At 42.6% G+C, this 19,082-nt stretch overlaps 1 protein-coding gene across 11 annotated transcripts in view; it reads left to right on the top strand.

The window, feature by feature from the left end:
• Positions 1-70: 70 nt before the first annotated feature.
• The window catches only part of RALGPS1 (Ral GEF with PH domain and SH3 binding motif 1), a 214,439-nt gene continuing 195,427 nt past the window's right edge, over positions 71-19,082 (top strand). For 2 of the 11 annotated variants that reach the window (XR_013391386.1, XR_013391385.1), the window contains exon 1: positions 72-491. The gene's annotated coding sequence lies outside the window, so the exon portion shown is untranslated. Of the gene's footprint in view, positions 629-19,082 lie in introns of all 11 variants that reach the window. The other 9 variants (XR_013391384.1, XR_013391380.1, XR_013391383.1 and 6 more) reach the window with 7 other exon arrangements.

The raw sequence follows: 19,082 nt of genomic DNA, 5'->3' as shown, positions 1-19,082 counted from the left end.
TCCTCATTTGCATTTCCCCACCCGCCGCGAATGCGACTGGCGGCGGCGCGGCCGCGGCCCGAGCTAGGATTGGCGGTTAGGCTTGCCAATCCTCCCGGAGTAAACACCGCCCTCCCGAGTTGGCATCCCTCTGAGCGCCCTCCGGCTTTCTTGTCTCCCTCGCAGCAGCCTACCCCCCCGCCCCAATTCCCTTCTCCGGCTCTCGTCACCCCCGCCTTCCCTCCCTCCCTCCCTCCCTCGCCCGGCCGCGTTTGGCCTTGTCGGCGTCAGCGGCAGCTGTCGCTGCGGCGTAGGAAGCGAAGCGGTCTGGCGGCGGCTGTGGTGGGGACTCTCCAAAGCCAGTCGGCTCGGCCCGTTCGCTCTTCCTCCCCGTCTTCGTCAAGGGGGCCCCTGGTGGCCTCGAGGAGAAACCACGGGCGTTCTGGGCCGGTGGGGGCGGCGGCAGGTGGGGGCCACTGCTGCTGCCGCCGCGAGCCCCGCCCCTCCAGCAGGTAAGGCGCACAGACGAGCACCCCCGCTTCACCTCTTTGCCCACTAGACACGTCGCTGTTTCAGGACTGAAAGCGCCAAAAAAAACCCTCCAAGCTCTTATAAGCCGGCACGCCCCCCTCCCACCGCATCTTGACAGGTGAGGATAATTTTACACGCACCCCCATTTCACTCCACCAAAGGTGTGGGGGCCTCTTTCTAGCTCCCTCTTTCTCCGCCGAACCCCCCCCCCCCACAGCCGCCGCCGCCCCGCCTTCATTACAGCCAAGAGAAAGATTTAAAGCTCCTTTTTCTAGTCTAGTGGACACATTTACATTTCTCAAATGGCACCTACTTCCCGTTTAAGGTGGTGGTGGGGGGTGGCGGTGGCGGATGCAAATAGTTTATTGCTCATATAGGCCAAGTCCATACATGCAGAACAGGTGCATACGCTCAGCGCATTTCATGCTCTGTATGTTATAGGAATAAGCTTGTGCACCTGTTTGAAATTGGGTTTATATAGGCCAGGGTATACTTGCAGATAGATGTATACACTCATGCACATGTTTATGTTGTAGGGATAAGCTTTCGTATCTGTGCACAGTTATATCTGTATTAAAAAATACTATGCATTTATAGTATTATATAAAATCTTGTAGTATTTTGCACATGCCTCAAGGAAGCTAGCCATGTTACATATTTTTACGTCATAAAGCAATGTGTGTGTGTGTGGGGTTGTTGGCTGTCTTGAGGGTTATGTGAAAGGCAAGTTAATATGATTTTTAAAATTTATATACATGTACTTTTTGTATAGAAACGTTATTAGTTCTGAGGGTGAGATTATATACAATCTTGCGCCTTTTGTATAAATGTCACACAATAGCAAAAATTGCATGCATAGAAAATTATTTTATATCCTTGTAAAAATGTATTAAAATTAATAGTATCTGCATGTGTGTGGTACACACACACACACACACACACACACACACTATTACAGTTGTATGTGTTTACATGTGTGGAATTGCTGTACAGGAGTTGTTTGGAAAGGAAAGGGAAATTATAACAGTGACTCTTCCATTGACCTATATTCCCTCTCATGAGAATTATAAGTGCAGCCCTGCTACATCAGAGTGCAGCATCCTACCTCATGTAGTACCTGTTGGTTGCCTCCAGAAGGCCAGCAAGTTGGATTTCAAGGCAGCAGCCCTTGCCCTTTGACTTTCCCTACTAGTGCCCCCTTGCAGCATCTTTATCTCATGGAATACTGCCCCTGACCATGGAGGTTCCATCAAGCCCTACATGTGGTGATTGGCTTTGACTTCTGCCTTCCTCCATCAATCTGTATAATTTCCCTTTTAATACCATGTTGATAATGATAATATAAACCTTTAGTGTGTTCAGGTTCATCAGATGTTTTCTCAAAGTGCATGGTAGGGTGAGGCAGTACACATACAGGCATCCCCCCACTTGCACATGATCGACTTGCACGTGACCATATATACGTGCAGCGCCAAAAGTTTTAATAGTTTAATTCATACTGAAAATGGAGAGAGAGAGCTGGAGAGTCCTTGTGGCTCATGAGGAGACCCTCCCTGGAGCCCAAGGAGGATGTCTAGAGAGGGCCGAAAAGAGACTGGAGGTGCAACAGTGCTTTGTTTAGGCTGCTTAGCCTCCCCCCTAACAGCTGATGCATGTGGTAGTGCAGCAGCAGATGCTTTTCCGCATGTCCTCCAGTCTCCTGCTGACCCCAGAGCTTCAATTCCAGTTGTGGATATTTTTAGTACAGGGTTGTTGGGTTGTTGTTTTTTGGAGTGTAGTATTTTGGAGAGAGAGTGGCTTCATAGTACTGCCTTCTGCTACTGTTTTTTTTAAATCCACTGTTTGCTTCCATTTGTCAACTCTTTAAAGATTGTCTAAGGCAAAAACCCCCACTCTGTTTCCTATTTAGTAATAAATAACTGACACTTAGCCAGTGCCTTGACATTTGTCATGGTTCTCCGTGTGCCACATGACCCAGAAAGCTGTCTGTGGACAAACACCGGCTCTCTCGGCCTGAAAGGCAAGACAAGCGCTGCACCCCATAGTCATCTTTGACTGGACTTAACCGTCCAGGGGTCCTTTACCATACCTTACCTAATAGCACCTGAGATGATTAGCTCAAAGCAAGGCTAACCCTGAAATGCTCATTAAGTTGTCATGGCAGTGCCCCCTACTACTTGTGCCATCCTTATATCTTATATGTCTTCCCAATGACAGGGGGGAAACAGACTTTTATCTCACATATAGAGCCCATTACCATCCACCTAACAGAATCATATAAATTCTCCTTTTAGGCTGAGGATTCTCACTAGTTATTTTACTGGAGCCATGGTAATAAATTGTGTTTTATGTCAAGTGGGCATCCAGTAGCTCTAGAATATATTATTTGAGGTTGTTGCAACCTCTGTCCTATATAGCCTACTGTTCTGATGCATCCCTTTCAGAGGTGCAGGGGCTCAGTTCTGCCTGCTAGCTGTGTGATTTGAATGTTTGTTCTCTGTAGCTACTCAGCATCATAAGGTAAAGGTAAAGGTAAAGGGGACCCCTGACCATTAGGTCCAGTCGTGACCAACTCTGGGGTTGCGGCGCTCATCTCGCTTTACTGGCCAAGGGAGCCGGCATACAGCTTCTGGGTCATGTGGCCAGCATGAGTAAGCTGCTTCTGGCGAACCAGAGCAGCGCACGGAAACACTGTTTACCTTCCTGCCAGAGCGGTACCTATTCATCTACTTGCACTTTGACATACTTTCAAACTGCTAGGTTGGCAGGAGCTGGGGCCGAGCAACGGGAGCTCACCCTGTCGTGGGGATTCGAACTGCCGACCTTCTGATCGGCAAGTCCTAGGCTCTGTGGTTTAACCCACAGCATCATAGAGAAAAGCAAATTGTCATATATTTAATGTAATCACAAACCAGTGTGTGCCGTATCCCATGTGCTGACATGTGAGGGCTTCTTGCTTGCCTTTGTCATTGCCATGTTTCTTTACCCAATATTGCCACCCACCCCACACCAGTACACCTGTCTCTAGCCTCCTCTGTTACATTTTCATTGGTCTATAGAACATGTATATAATTTTGCTGAAGGTAGACTGGCAGAGGAACAATGACTGTGTTTGCTATTGATAAATGTTAATGTGCAACTGGAGCAATTTCATTCTGGAGCAATAAGTACTTTGGGACAAACTGGAGTGACAGTGATGGCTATTTTGCAGCTTTTTGAGCACAAATGTGTTTGTGGAACATGTATGTAAATAAATTAACAGTGACCATTGTGGCTGCAAGCATAAACATAAACTTGTCAGGGCATTCTTCCATTCTTCTATATGGTCATCTGACATATAAATTGGAAATATCTCCTATGAGGTTACTGAAATGGAAATCTTTAAGATTGTCAAAATGATAAATATTTGCTATAAATGTAACTTTGTTGTGTTATTGTTTCTTCCTGCAATAAGTATTACTTTCCATTGCTTCTGATGTGGTATGACATGGTATGTTCAAGAAAATTGAGAGCAGCAAGTTCAGAAAGCAGAGATGTACAGAGCCTGTGTACTAATTAGTAGTATCCACAGCCTTCCTTACTCTTAACTTCCTTACTCTTAACTTCCTTACTTTGTGGCAGTAACATTGTTGATCTTTAACCTTTGTTTGTTTTATTCCGATTCTCATTAGAATGACCAACAACATTTTGGGTTGTCTCGGACCAGATCCAGTCATTCTTGTAGGAATTTTATTTTCTAGATCCATTTCAATTGGGGTTATGCCCGGTTTTTGGCATGGAAACTGCTTTATTCACCCTGTATGATGAGCTCTGTTGAGAGAGAGTGGGGGGAGGATGTGTCCCTGTTAATTCTTCTCGACCTCTCAGCAGCTTTGGATACCATCAACCATGCTATCCTTCTGGAGTGGCTCTCTGAGTTAGGGGTAGGTGGCACTGCCTTGCGGTTGTTTCAGTCCTACTTGGATGGTTGTTCCTAAAGGGTGTTGCTTGGTTTTTCAGTCCTGTGGAGCCTTCATTGTGGGTGCCACTCCTCATCTAGCCAGTCTCTGACAGTGGGGTTCCACAGGGCGCTTGATTCTATCCTCTGTGCTGTTCAATATCGGCATGATACCACTGAGTGGGGTTATCCCAAGTTATGGAGTACATTGTCAGCACTATGATAATGACAAACAGCTATATTTCTTTACATTTGCAGGTGGGGCAGTGGGTGTGCTGGGCAATTTCCTTGCCTCAATAATGGATGAGATGAGAGCCAACAAACTGAAACTCAATTCAGATAAGACTGAGGCACTGTTAGTGGGTGGTTGCCTACACCCGAAGGGTGGGAGGTTGCCTGCTCTTGATGAGGTTTGTTGTTGTTTAGTTGTTTAGTCGTGTCCGACTCTTCGTGACCCCATAGACCAGAGCACGCCAGGCACTTCTGTCTTCCACTGCTTCCCGCAGTTTAGTCAAACTCATGCTGGTAGCTTCGAGAACACTATCCAACCATCTCGTCCTCTGTCGTCTCCTTCTCCTTGTGCCCTCCATCTTTCCGAACATCAGGGTCTTTTCCAGGGAGTCTTCTCTTCTCATGAGGTGGCCAAAGTATTGGAGTCTCAGCTTCAGGATCTGTCCTTCCAGTGAGCACTCAGGGCTGATTTCCTTAAGAATGGATAGGTTTGATCTTCTTGCAGTCCACTTGATGAGGTTACTCCCTGTAAAGCAGTGGTGGCCAAACTTGGCCCTCCAGCTGTTTTGGGACTACAATTTCCATCATCCCTGGCCACAGGTCCTGTTAGCTAGGGATGATGGGAGTTGTAGTCCAAAAACAGCTGGAGGGCCAAGTTTGGCCACCACTGCTCTAAAGGAATGGGTATGCAACTTGGGGGTATTTTGGAATCTTTGCTGTCATTTGAGGCTCAGGAGTGCCTTCCATCAGCTTTGATTGGTAGCCCAGCTATGCCCCTATCTGGACAGAGACAGCCTAACTACTGTGGTCTATGCTCTGGTAAACTCTAGGTGAGATTAAAGGATAAGGTAAAGGTACCTGTGACTGTTAGGTCCAGTTGCAGATGACTCTGGGATTGCATGCTCATCTCGCTCTGTAGGCTGAGGGAGCCGGTGTTTGTCCACAGACAGCTTCTGGGCCATGTGGCCAGCATGACTAAGCTGCTTCTGGCAAACCAGAGCAGCGCATGGAAATGCAATTTACCTTACTGCCAGAGCAGTACCTATTTATCTACTTGCACTTTGATATGCTTTCGAACTGCTAGGTGGGCAGGAGCTGGGACTGAACAACGGGAGCTCACCCCATCGCGGGGATTCACACCGCCAACCTTCTGATCAGCAAGCCCTAGGCTCAGTGGTTTAGACCACAGCGCCACCTGCGTCCCATCTAGGTTAGATTACTGCAGCACATTATATGTAGGACTGCCTCTGAAGACAGTTCTGAAACTTCAGCTAGTGCAGAATTCAGAAGCCAGGTTGCTCACCAGGGAAAGACGGTTTGAGCATATTACACTGATCCTCATCCGACTGCACTGGCTACCAGTTAGTTTCTGATCCCAATTCAAAGTGCTGGTTTTGACCTATAAAGCCTTAAATTGGTCAGGACGACAATACCTAAAGGGCCACCTCTCTCCATATGAACCTATCTGGACCCTGAGATAATCTTCTGAGGCCCTTCTTTGTGTGCCTCGTCCTCCTTTGTGTGCCTGGAGGCTGGCAACACGAAAATGGGATTTTTTCTCTTTCTTTTGCAGTGGATCCCCATTTGTGGAACGCTCTCCCTAGCGAGGTTTGGCTGGTGCATTCCTTATACACCCTTTGGTGCCAGATGAAAACGTTCTTCTTTAACCAGGCTGATTGACATAAAATTATTAGGGTGGGGGAGGGTGGTGACATGCTGTGCGGATGCTTTTAACCAGCTGGATTGGATACTGAGATCTGGGGTACAGATTTATATCAGCAAACTAAGTGCAATACTTGGTCTGTTTTGAGTGCATTTATAAGTGGACATAAAGGTGGCATCTAACTCTTCAGTGCTGTAAAGATCCAAGCTTTTTATTGGTGCTGATGTAATTAGCATTAAGTGTAAAAAGAAGCACAAAGCTTCAAGTAATATTCATCTCACATATTGAAATGCTTGTATGTGAAGATTAATACTCTAGATGCTATTGATTCATAATTAACATATGTACTTTGTGCCAAACCTAAATCTCCATTGTTTGGTGTGAAAATGGTTCATTTTTCTTTAGTTTGTAAATAAAATAGTTATATTTTAAAATGTTAAAAGTGCCTCACATAAATTTATAGTAATCTTTACAACAACTGCAATAGATAGGTCAATAGGATACTAATATATTTTCTGCAGTTGTAAACATCCAGTACAGTATGCCCTTTTTTAAGTAGCTTATATGTAGGTTTAATTAAGCAGGTTTCACTTTTCCTCTAGTTAATTTCACTTTCTGCTTCCTGGTTTAAATAAATGTTATGAATGTTAAAAAGTAACTTGCTGAGTTAAATGTGTTATGATTTTGATGAAGGAGCACTTTATACATTAGAAACTGTAAAATAAAATTACTAGAAATATCATAACTAGAGCTAGAAATACTATAACTAGACAGTGGAAGGACCTATCAGGAGTGAACATAGACCAAAACATAGGTGAAACTGCCCTACTAGAAAAGTTAACCAACAAATTCAACTAGCATGGGGACAATCTTTGGAGGATGCCTTCACCCCAGTGTGGTTCCCCTTTATTACAGTAACCTATCCCCTCCAACAGCATACAGTGGTACCTCTGGATGCAAACGGGATCCGTTCCGGAGCCCCATTCGCATCCTGAAGCAAACGTAAGACGCGACTGCATGTCTGCGCGGGTCGCGTTTCGCTGCTTCCGCGCATGCGTGTGACATTATTTTGAGTGTCTGTGCACGCGTGAGTGGCGAAACCCGGAAGTAACACACTCTGTTACTTCCGTGGAGCGCAACCTGAAAATATTTAAGCTGAAGCGTATTCATCCGGAGGTATGACTGTACAGATCAATATGGGTAACTTGACCCAACAACCTAGCCTGCCTTCCTCACATAAAGAAGCCACACCACAATCAACTAAACACAACCAACCAAGCTCAGGAACCCGTAACCTTTCACAATATCAATAAAAATGAATAAATACACTACTAAAGGACCTATCCATGTGATGCTGACATAACCCCCCCCCCCCACACACTAAGAATAGGCATTAGAACAAAAGAACAATATCCCCATCTCTCTCCCCCTCCCCTTCCCTGCAACTGTAAGATTATGACAAAAATGTATTTCACCAAATGTAAATGATCAGCGAAAAAGGCTATGAATTGAAAGTGGAGACAACGGATACACAGTTCCCTCTTTATCTGTTTGCTTTGTAACACAAAAAACTAATAAAAACTAATTAAAAAACAACACTGGATTGTTGAAATATTTTAGGGCAATTAACTGGGAAATTCTTCAGTGCAAACTCCATTGTGAGTGGCATTGTATTCGTGAATCCCCTTGTGTGCTACCAGTGATTGTGCCATTGCCAGCTTTATATGCCACATTCATTCACACGCTTCTGAAGAAGAAATTATAACCAGTGCTTATTTCTGGGGGGACATGGGTACACATACCCCTAAACATTTTCTGAATCTAAGTTTGGCCTCATTGAGGGGCAGTATTTCAATGATTAGGAAAATGAGAGTACCCCTAAACATTTTTTAAAGGAAAAAAGCACTGATTATAACCATACTTGGACAAATGTCTTTGGTGCATCTAGAACTGGTAATAATGACAAGACTAAAGTACAATACTAATGATATGACTCAAAACTCCATTTTGTTGATAATCTTTCTTGTTCAAAAACAGTATATAATGATAAAATGAAACAAAAGCCCAAATGATCAGTATTGTAGAAAGTTATGGTTTTACCTAGTGTGTAACTTTCTGCATGGACGCGGGTGGTGCTGTGGGTTAAACCACAGAGCCTAGGACTTCCGGTCAGAAGGTTGGCGGTTCGAATCCCCGTGACGGGGTGAGCTCCCGTTGCTCGGTCCCTGCTCCTGCCCACCTAGCAGTTCGAAAGCACGTCAAAGTGCAAGTAGATAAATAGGTACCGCTCCGGCGGGAAGGTAAAAGGCGTTTCAGTGCGCTGCTCTGGTTCGCCAGAAGCGGCTTAGTCATGCTGGCCACATGACCCGGAAGCTGTACGCCGACTCCCTCATCCAATAAAGCCAGATGAGAGCCTCAACCCCAGAGTCGGTCACGACTGGACCTAATGGTTCATTTACCTTTACCATTAACTTTCTGCACACTATCACTCAGTTCTGGACAACTGAGTACTTGAACTTTAAAAGCCCACTGAAAATGTGTGCTTGAACTTTTATGATTAATATAAATAGGTGGAGGATGGTGCAAGATTCTCTGCAGAGCTGTTGACCTGCCCCTGCTTTCTCTCATTTGTTGCAGTCTGAATGGAATAGATTTTATGCCCTGTCTTTCAACAGGTTTGATGCTTTTGTTAATTACAATAACAAATTAATCAGTAGGTGTTTTGTTGAATAAATAAATTATCTTCACAGTTTTTAAATTCATTGTTAGTTTCGAAAAGGTATCATATTTGGAGAGCCTGAAATTATACCCAGGTATCAGTAGGAGATGCTCTGCTGTGTTTCTAGGCTTGTCCCTTGCTAAGAAATATCACCATGGTGAAATTTAAAAAGATGAGCTGCCACCAGTACTGTGGCATTCTTGGTTTTTTGGAATATTTGACAATAGTCAAATAATATATTTGATTGTTCAGCTGACTTCTCTGTGGTTTTCAATGCCATTGATCATGTTACTCTTGTGGATAGGTTCTGGGATGGGGATTAGAGTGCTGCATTGCAGCTCTTTTAATTTAATCCATGTGTGGTAGTGAGATTTCTGAAACAGTGCCTGTGTACAATAATCAACTGGGGTGAGGGACAATAAATAGAGACTCAGTCCATGCAAGATAGATGTACTGTCGGCAGATGGTTCGTCTGCCTTCTTAAGTAATATTCAGTATGCTTTGGATGTAGTTGTACTGTCCCTAAAGGAACTGGTTTGTATTTTGTGGGTGATCTTAGATCAAGCACTATTACCTGAGGCCCAAGTGGACTTTATGGCTCAGAGTATCTTTTGTCTACCCACTGTGACCCCTGTCTGGTTGGAAATTGCCTTGCAGTAATGCATTATGCATGAGGCTACCTTTGAGGAAAGCTCCAGAAACTTCAAAACAAGTCAAAATAGGGCAACTATGTTTTTAATAGGTACGGTAAATATGATTTTTTCATGCCACTGTTTCATCATTTTCACTGCCTTCCAGTCTGTTTCTAGGTACAATTCTAAGTTATGGTGGTTGTTGTTTTTTATTGTCATGTTTCATACAGAATGGTTGTTGATATAAGCATATACAAAATGCAATAAGAAAAGTGTGTGTAACAAATAATAAATAGAAAAAATAAAGAGGGGAGGGGAAAACCAGGAAACAACTGAAAGTGCAATGCCATATACAACTATTACATATAAGAAGAATAAGGTCAGTCCATATTGTTCCAAATAAAGCCTTTCCACATAATTATTTGTAGAGCGGGGGGTTTAGTGGGCTATTCAGTTAACATAGGAGAAAAAAACTTACACCATATTGAATAAAAGTGGTCTATTTTTGAAGAACCAGTACAGGCCCTCCATTTGTGTGTCAAATTTTCTGACAGTGCAATGTCCCATACTTTCCCTAGTCTCCTCTCGTGAAGGAGGTGAATTGGATTTCCAGTGGGAAGCCACTGACATTCTGGCTGTGGCAAGAAGCATAAACACAAGAGATTTATGCATGATGGGTGTGTTGGTACCATACTCCAAATATAGGAACACCAGGCTAGGTCTACGGACAGTACCTGATCGGTGATGGTGGAAATATGTAAAAAAATCTAGAGAATCTCTGAGTCCACAGAATTTCTGAACTATATAGCAACCCAACCACATTATGGATAGATGGAGTCCGGTCTAATGCCATCTTAACACTGTTTTAAGTGTGGCTTCCTGTATTCTATAGAAATCATTTGAAGTGGGAGTTTAGACTACAGTGCTTCCTATACTTGTTGCTCTAACCCAGGCAGTTCCAAAGTCTGTCTCGGGGGCCTAATCCTGCCTGCCGGTCGGTTTAATCCGGCCCCTGTGGCAGTTAATTTCCTGGGGTAAAATCCTAAAAAAACCTCAACAACTCCAATCCTAAAAAAAGGTCAGTTGGCCCCCACGACCCTTCACTTCATCAAATCTGGCCCTCTTTGAAAAAAGTTTTCACACCACTGCTCTAGCCAAAGACCCAGATCACTCTCCCATAATGACCGTAGCCCTTGAGAAGAGCATGATTCTGTGTTAAGTATAATGCAACATATATAGGAAGCCATGCCCTTGTTACTTGAGGTTTCTTTGAGACAAAGTGATTACCGGTACCTTTTCCTTTGCTCAGCAAGAATGGAGCAAAGGAGGAGACCTGTGTTAGTTGGAGCTAGTTGGGCAGGGTATCTTTTAGTTTTCCCTTTAATGAAGTTGCTGAAATAGGACGACCATTTAGGCATAATATCTTTGATGCTACAGTTGCAATTGAAATTATTCAACCCCCATTGCGAATCAGGTTTATTATCAAAATTTACAGACTTTCAGCTGTTTTCAGTGAGCAAATCAAACAAAAGCTATTGAAAAAGCTCAACACAACGGATGCTTCAAGTGATTTCCCCAAATCTGGCTGAAATTGCAACTTATACTGGCTTTTCCAGTCTCACTATTATTCAGCCCCTCCATGGCAAGCATATTTAGTACTTAGTAGAACAGCCTTTTGCTCTTATGACCTGCTGCAAACAAGATGCATAGCCAGAAAGCAGCTTCCAGCAGTGTTCCTGGGGAATTTCTCATGAGCAATAGCCTCCAGTTCAGTAATATTCTTGGGTTTGCGTGCTGCAACCACCTTCGTCAAATCGCTCCAAATATTTTCTGTGATGTTTAAGTCAGAACCTCCCAGGACTTCTTCTGCAATCAAGGCTTGGTGGAATTTGAGGTGTGCTTGGGATCATTGTCCTGTTGGAAGTTCCAATGATACCCAAGCTTCAGCTTCCTCACAGACAGCATTATGTTTCCTCCTAGGATTTCCTGATACTTCAATGAATCCATCCTGCCTTCCACACGCTGCAAGTTTCCAGTGCCAGTGGATGCAAAGCAGCCCTAGAGCATCACTGAGCCACCAACATGCTTCACTGTAGGCAGAGTGTTCTTTTCAACCTATGCTTCATTCTTCTTCCTCCAGGCATAGCGCTGACCGTTGGGGCTGAAAAGCTCCAATTTTGTTTCATCGCTTCACAGAATCATAGAATCTTAGAGTTGGAAATGACCCAAGGGTCATCTAATCAAACCCCCTGCAATGCAGGAATCTCAGCTAAAGTATCCATGACAGATGACTGTCCAACCGCTGTTTAAAAACCTCCAAAGAACTAGAGTCCACCACCTCTTGTGGGAGTCTGTCCCACTGTTGAACAGAATCCCAAAACTTATGTGGCTTACTTATATGATTTTGAACATACTGGAGCTGACTTATTGTGCGTTTGGGTCAGTAGTGGTGTACGTCTTGGAGTTCTGGCATGGAAACCTTCTGTGTTTGGTACATGCCTTACTGTGCTCAGTGAAACCTCAGTGCCAGCTGCCAACAAATCTTACTGCAGCTCTTCTATAGTCACTCGATAATTTTTCCCAGCCCGCCTTCTCAGAAATCTGGTTGCTGCTGCAGATAGCTTCATTTTTCTGCCCCATCCAGGTAGTGTAACCACCCTTCCTTTAACTTTGAACTTTGACACTCAGCAAACTTTGACATGCACCTCATAGGATTGGCATATGTCTCTTTTTTCTGTGACATGTCCTCTTTTTCATAGGTATGTAAAATAAGAGTTGTCATAGTGATCCATAGTTAAAAGTAAAGGTAAGGTAAAGGGACCCCTGACCATTAGGTCCAGTTGTGACCGACTCTGGGGTTGCGGCACTCATCTTGCTTTATTGGCCGAGGGAGCCGGCATACAGCTTCCAGGTCATGTAGCCAGCATGACTAAGCCGCTTCTGGTGAACCAGAGCAGGGCATGGAAATGCCATTTACCTTCCTGCCGGAGCGGTACCTATTTATCTACTTGCACTTTGATGTGCTTTTGAACTGCTAGGTTGGCAGGAGCAGGGACCGAACAACAGGAGCTCACCCCGTAGCGGGGATTTGAACCGCCGACCTTCTGATCGGCAAGTCCTAGGCTCTGTAGTTGAACCCACAGCGCCACCCGCTGGCAAATGTGTCCTCTTTTTTGCTCTTCAAAATATGGCAACCACACATTAAATGAATTGTATTTAAGTCCTCAATAGTTGTGTAGTAGGTCATTAAACATAAATGCTTTTGTTTTGTAGCATTCAAAGCAGACAGCAGTTTGTCTTGGTACTTGTCCCTTGGTTTCTTGTTCTCTGTGTGCCTGTTCAATGTCAGTGAGAGCAAGGCAGGGGTCTATCTTCAAATTGTCAAATCAACTTAAAATAAAAGCAATCATACCTCCCCCTCTCCTCATTTTTTGGAATCCCACATAGTTTAACCCCCCCCCCCATCTCTATCCAATTGAGCTGCAAACTTTAAATCTAAATCTTCAATTGCAATTTTATGTGCTTGCAGCTTGTTGGGGGTGCTTAATCTGGTTAAGATTACCAGGTAACATTGCAATCTTGTTTTCAAGTGAATGCAGAGCAGCTGCCCAGTCTAAATCCTGTCTTTATGAATAAACACTTCTGAGTCTTTTTCACAGCTCTGAGTAATTGGTAGCTTCCTGGCATTCAAGCTTTAATTTACTTTTCAGGCCACACAAGCCCTGCAGCATTACCTTTCAGGAAGTGTACTTAGAAAAGTGAGGAATAGTGATTGTGCAGTCCTTCAGAGTGATTTCATTCCCAAGGGTGCTGAAGACTTGAAATCAACCCATCATTTGACTCTGCAGCAAGCCATGCCCCAAGTGATGGTTTAAAACCCAAAATGACTTGGGGCTAGGTTACTTGAAGAATTGATATATTCTCCCAGACCTTGAGATCTTCATCACAGGCCCTTTTCCAAGTTTCTCTACCATGTAAAATGGGATGAATAGCCACGGGGCAGGGGTGGATGTTTGTGGAGGTACCCTGTTTATCAAATGCCTTTCTCCAATAAGTTTGTCTGACACCTACATTATGAATCTGTACAGGTAGGTACATCCATTGTTTCTAATGGATTTACCATTGTTACTGGCAACGGGAAATACATGTACCTAGTAATACATGTACCTAGTATTGAGATTCACCAAAGAGGGAATATTTTGTTTTGCTGTCCGTTATTCAGTGTTCAAAGGCACACAAGTAAGTTAGAACAAGGAGGTTGTTAACTCTATTTATCTACACTACTATAAAAGCTCCAGTGATGCTGTTCATGAAAGCAGTAACTTTTTCAGTTTCTCACTTTTGATAAGAATTAGCATATAGGGATCCTCTTTGTTGCCTTTGCTGTCTTCAGATGGAAACCTCAGTGGTTGTGATGGTGGGAACAGTAAGGTCATTCCAGTTCTGTCCCACCCCACTTCACCAGGAGTCACAAGTCTGCATCTTGTCCACACTCAGGACACATGAGCACCAGCTTGGATAAGGAGGTTGCCTGCTCACTATTCTATATATTCTATATTCAGCAATAAAATTCACACAACAATTAAGGGAGCTTCACATAAAATTTAATACATGCATAAGAGAAAAGGAGCTGGGCTCTCTAAAGAGAATTTTCTTTAAAGAGAATAGGATCCTTCCAACTTCTCCATCTCTTTTTACCAGTATTAGAAATTCCCCAGGTGCCAGGTGTGTTTTGCGACTGGTGTGGATCCAACTGCGACCACGTGGGGATTTCTGGGTGCTTGGTTGGTGACTGACATCTGACTGGCTGTTCCAACTTTCTTAAACAGGTACATTTATATCCCACCTTTTTCTCCAAGGAGCACATAGTTTACTCCCCTCCTCAATTAATCCCCACAAAGACCCTGTGAGGTAGGTTAAGAGGCTGTAATTGGCTCATGATTTAGTGGGGATTTGAACCTTCATCTCCCAGGTCCTAGTCTCCTAGTCTGACACTCTAACCACTATACCACACTGGCTTCCTAGAGTACTTCTGCTATGGGGCAGCTATATCAATTAAGTAGGTAAATAGTATGGAGAAAGCAAATGTCTCTTTGAGAAGGCTCTGAAATATTTTCCTTGAAGCTTGAATTTGTTTTAATTTGGATTGTTTTATTTGCTGTTTTAATGTATTGTAAGCCACTTGGAGATTTTTTTTCTTTAAAATATAAAGTGGTAGAAATGAAATGAATAATGATGATGATTATAGGAATAATAAATCCTACCACTTAAAAAAAAAGGCACCTAGACATTCTGTTTTGGTGACTGTAACCTAGGTTTAAGGTGCCATTTGGTGATTAGCTTATATATCTCAATTTCTAACACTGCCTATTACCACTGATGCCTCACTATTTGCTGTGCCTCTGTTACCACTTGTGCACACATGAGTTTCTGTTGGGGTGTGTGTGTGTGTGTGTGTGTGTGTGTGCGCGCACGTGCGCATGTGAAGGAACACCAGTTAACCAATAGGCATTGACAATGTAATGAACACGGGGATGACTGATGGAATAAAGGGTCTAGGTAAAACAAAAGACATCCTTTGTGAGGCATGTAGGCGAGCAATTAATTGCCCAAGGCAATTGTTTTTATTCATTTATTTCCGTCCAACCATTCTAGATTGGCAAACCTTACAATACAAACTTCTCAAGTTGACTTACAATATCCCATAAATCAACTAATATTTAATAATAATAATAAGCAGAAACACTGCAGCAATTAAAAGCCTTAATTAACCTATCAAAAGTTATTAAAAGTCTGAGAAGCCGAAACAGTTTGTACTTTATGCCTAAAAGCTGTTTGATTCAGCATCAGGTAAGCAGATAAGACAAGGGAGTTCTGCAGATGTAATTGGTTCATGCCCTGTTCTTCATTAACCAATTACATTATCCCACTAGGTTTGTATGGGGAAATACAGTATAGTACTTGAGCAAGCTGTAATGCTCTGTGGGAGATGTTGTATGATTTATAATTGTAATTTTATTGGTTTAATTGTATTTTTTCACATCGTATTTTCTTGTATTACAATGCACATTCCATAATATTTAAATTACAATACAATAAAATACCATGTAAGAAATAAAAAGCAACTAAAATACAATTAAGAATCAATATGAATCAATATGAATATTTAACATGGGTCATCTGAATGAGTGTTCATGATCCACAGTTTAGGAACTTGCTCCTTATAATTTGCATTTGTATATCTGTTTGCCTGATGACATTGCAACATTTTGGATGATTTTAGTTGTCACTTTATTAGAACTGAAATATGCAGTTCAAATTCTCAGGGTCCAGCATAAAAAAATATAAGTATATTGATGATCTGATGCCTGGAATCTTTACATCACTGATAACATTAGCCTACCATACAGCTGGACATGGGTGGCACTGTGAGTTAAACCACAGAGCCTAGGACTTGCCAATCAGAAGGTCAGTGATTTGAATCCACACGACAGGGTAAGCTCCCGTTGCTGGGTCCCTTCTCCTGCCAATCTAGCAGTTTGAAAGCACATCAAAGTGCAAGTAGATAAAAAGGTACTGCTCCGGCGGGAAGGTAAACGGCGTTTCTGTGCGCTGCTCTGGTTCGCCAGAAGCGGCTTAGTCATGCTGGCCACATGACCTGGAAGCTGTACGCTGGCCCCTCGGCCAATAAAGCGAGATGAGCGCCGCAACCCCAGAGTCGGCCATGACTGGACCTAATGGTCAGGGGTCCCTTTACCTTTACCATACAGCTAGATTTACTGGTAATATTCATACAGCATATTTTGTCTCAAATAAAGTGCAAATAAAACAAATAAAATACAATCACATCTTACACAGGGGTTTGGTTCCACATATGCACGAAAATCACACATACTCAAACCCTTGGAGCCATGCTGTAGCTAGTGGGGGGAGAGAATCCCCAGTACTCCTATAGCTGCACACCAAGCTCTTTTTAAAAGCTCTTTTTGTGGCTGGTATCCCAAGCATGATAAAAGGCTTTAAACTCTGCCTTGCTTGTGGCCAATTAGGCACGCTGGCACTGGAAGGCCAGGGATACTTGTGTGAGATCTCACAGGAGTGCTAATGGCCCTACAAGATCTCATGAGAGCCTTGTAGGTGCTGAGAACCTTGCCCTCAAGCAAGGTGGAGAACTTAAAAGCTCTTTCCATTCTGGGCAACCACAAGTCTACCAGGTAAAAAAATCAGATTTTAAGCTCTCCAGCCTGCTTGGATTTAACTTGTGCAATTTCAACAAGCCTGCCTTCAACCGCATATGGTTGAAATCAGTCAAATTAAATGCACATAAGATGTGATCATACTGTATAACAATGTTAATCATTTTTGTAACTTTACAGAGATTTTTAAATGTTGGCACGATCAACATTTAAGCAATAGTTCTTAACAGTATGCAATTATTCACCCTATCAGAAGTCATGTGAGGCTACCACCCTTGCTGAAGCTAAGCAGGTCTGGGTCTGGTGACTTCCAGGGAAATGCTGTATTTTTCCATCTATAGGACGCCCCCATGTATAAGACGCCTCCTATTTTGGGGGACTCAGATTTAAGAAAATGGGGCGAGATGACCCAATGTATAAGACGCCCCCTATTTTTTGACATTTTAAAGGGGGGGAACCTAGTCTTATACACGGAAAAATATGGTGCATGTAGGCTGACTAAAGAAAGATGAGGTGTAAATGAAATAAAGCAAATAAACAAGTTTAAGGAATGCAACATTCAGTTTCAGCACTTATTCAAAATAATGACACTAGCAGCAGAAACCATATGCTCTAATTCAGCTAATTAGGCAAGCTATTTCTTTAGTACATTAAACATTTGGATGCCTTTAAAATTCTGTTTTGATAAGCTTTATGAAAGTTAACATTAAGGTGTGCCTTACATTTCTAAAAAAACAAAAAACAAAAACACCAAACAGTAATGAGTTGTTATTGGCATTCTTAGCAGAATTACTCACCTTCATTGTAAACATTGTGAACCATTTTCTTCAAGCTAATTCCAACAGAACTCCTCTCTTGCACAGTTCTTGGCTCTCATAATAGGGATTATGCTATTATAATGCAATATGTGTTAATCATTTCAAAAAATGAGTTGTTTTTTTCTAAACTAAAAAGCCCTTTAAAGTAAGGTTACCAGACATCCCCGTTTCCCAGGGACAGTCCCCAGATTTACAAATCAGTCCTCTGACAAAATCCTATCATTCCTATTGAAGTTGAAAATTGCCCCCCGGATTCATTGAAAAAAATCTGGTAACCTTAGGGAAGGTGCTTCAAATTATTGATCATGTTGCCTGCTGTTTTCTGTACCATTTTTGGATATGGGCCATTCTGAATTGTACACAAAATTCCAAATACAACTAACTTTGCTGTAGATTTAGATAGTTATGATATTGACTGTCTTAATTTTCAATCCCTTTCTTAATCATCCCTAGCATGGCATTTACTCCTATCACTGCCAGTGCATTCTGAGTTGATGTTTTCATTGAGTTATCCACTGTGATCTCTTTTCAGATAACTCATATGCTTCATAGAATTACTTCAGCAATGCTCTGTGATTTAGGCAAGTATTCTCCTCATATTCTGTATTTGAAAACCATACTGCGATCATAGTGGTTTAGCTAAGGCCACCTAGTGAGTTTATGGCTGATGAGATTTGAATTAGGGACTTCTTGACTCACCCTGCTAGCTACTCTATATTATACCAGCTGATCATATAATAACCTTTACAGTGCTACTGCTTAAACATTTCCTCTTGTCTATTGCTGTGGACTTTGTCAAATGGTTGGGATTATAGCATGGGAATCCATTGTGAAATGTGCAGTGATTTACATTTTGCTACTCCTAAGAGCTAGCATTTACTTTTTCTTTAGTTTCAATTATCCCTCACACTTTGGAGTTGCACAAAGGAAGATAAATCTAATATAGGAGTAGAGAAATTTTCCAGTGTATAACAGATATTCTAAATGAACAGGAGAGGGGGCTTGATCAAAGGTGATTTGGTACTGATAGTACAACCACAACTATTTCAACAGAAAACACTATGGATTAAGAGGCAATTGAACATTTTTGTGCAAGTTATGCAGGTTCAGTATGCATCAGAATAAGTATCAGTTTGTGGAAACAAGAATACGGTAAGTATCAACATGCTCTAAAGCAGTCTTCCCCAACCTTATGCCCCTCAGATGTTTTGGAGTATAACTATGGGAAAGCTGGCTGGAGCTTATAACCTAAAACAGCTGAAGGGCCCCACTATGGGGGAAACCTGGCCTAAGGCATCTTTTTCAGCATTCCCTGCCTAAGGAGCTATTCAACAGCTTGGCTCCACCTGCTGTACTGTGTGAACCTTACAAGAACT

The sequence above is a fragment of the Podarcis muralis genome, chromosome Z, assembly GCF_964188315.1.
Source record: "Podarcis muralis chromosome Z, rPodMur119.hap1.1, whole genome shotgun sequence".
In the NCBI taxonomy this organism is placed as follows: Eukaryota; Metazoa; Chordata; class Lepidosauria; order Squamata; family Lacertidae; genus Podarcis; species Podarcis muralis.
This window is presented reverse-complemented; position numbering and strand designations above follow the sequence as displayed.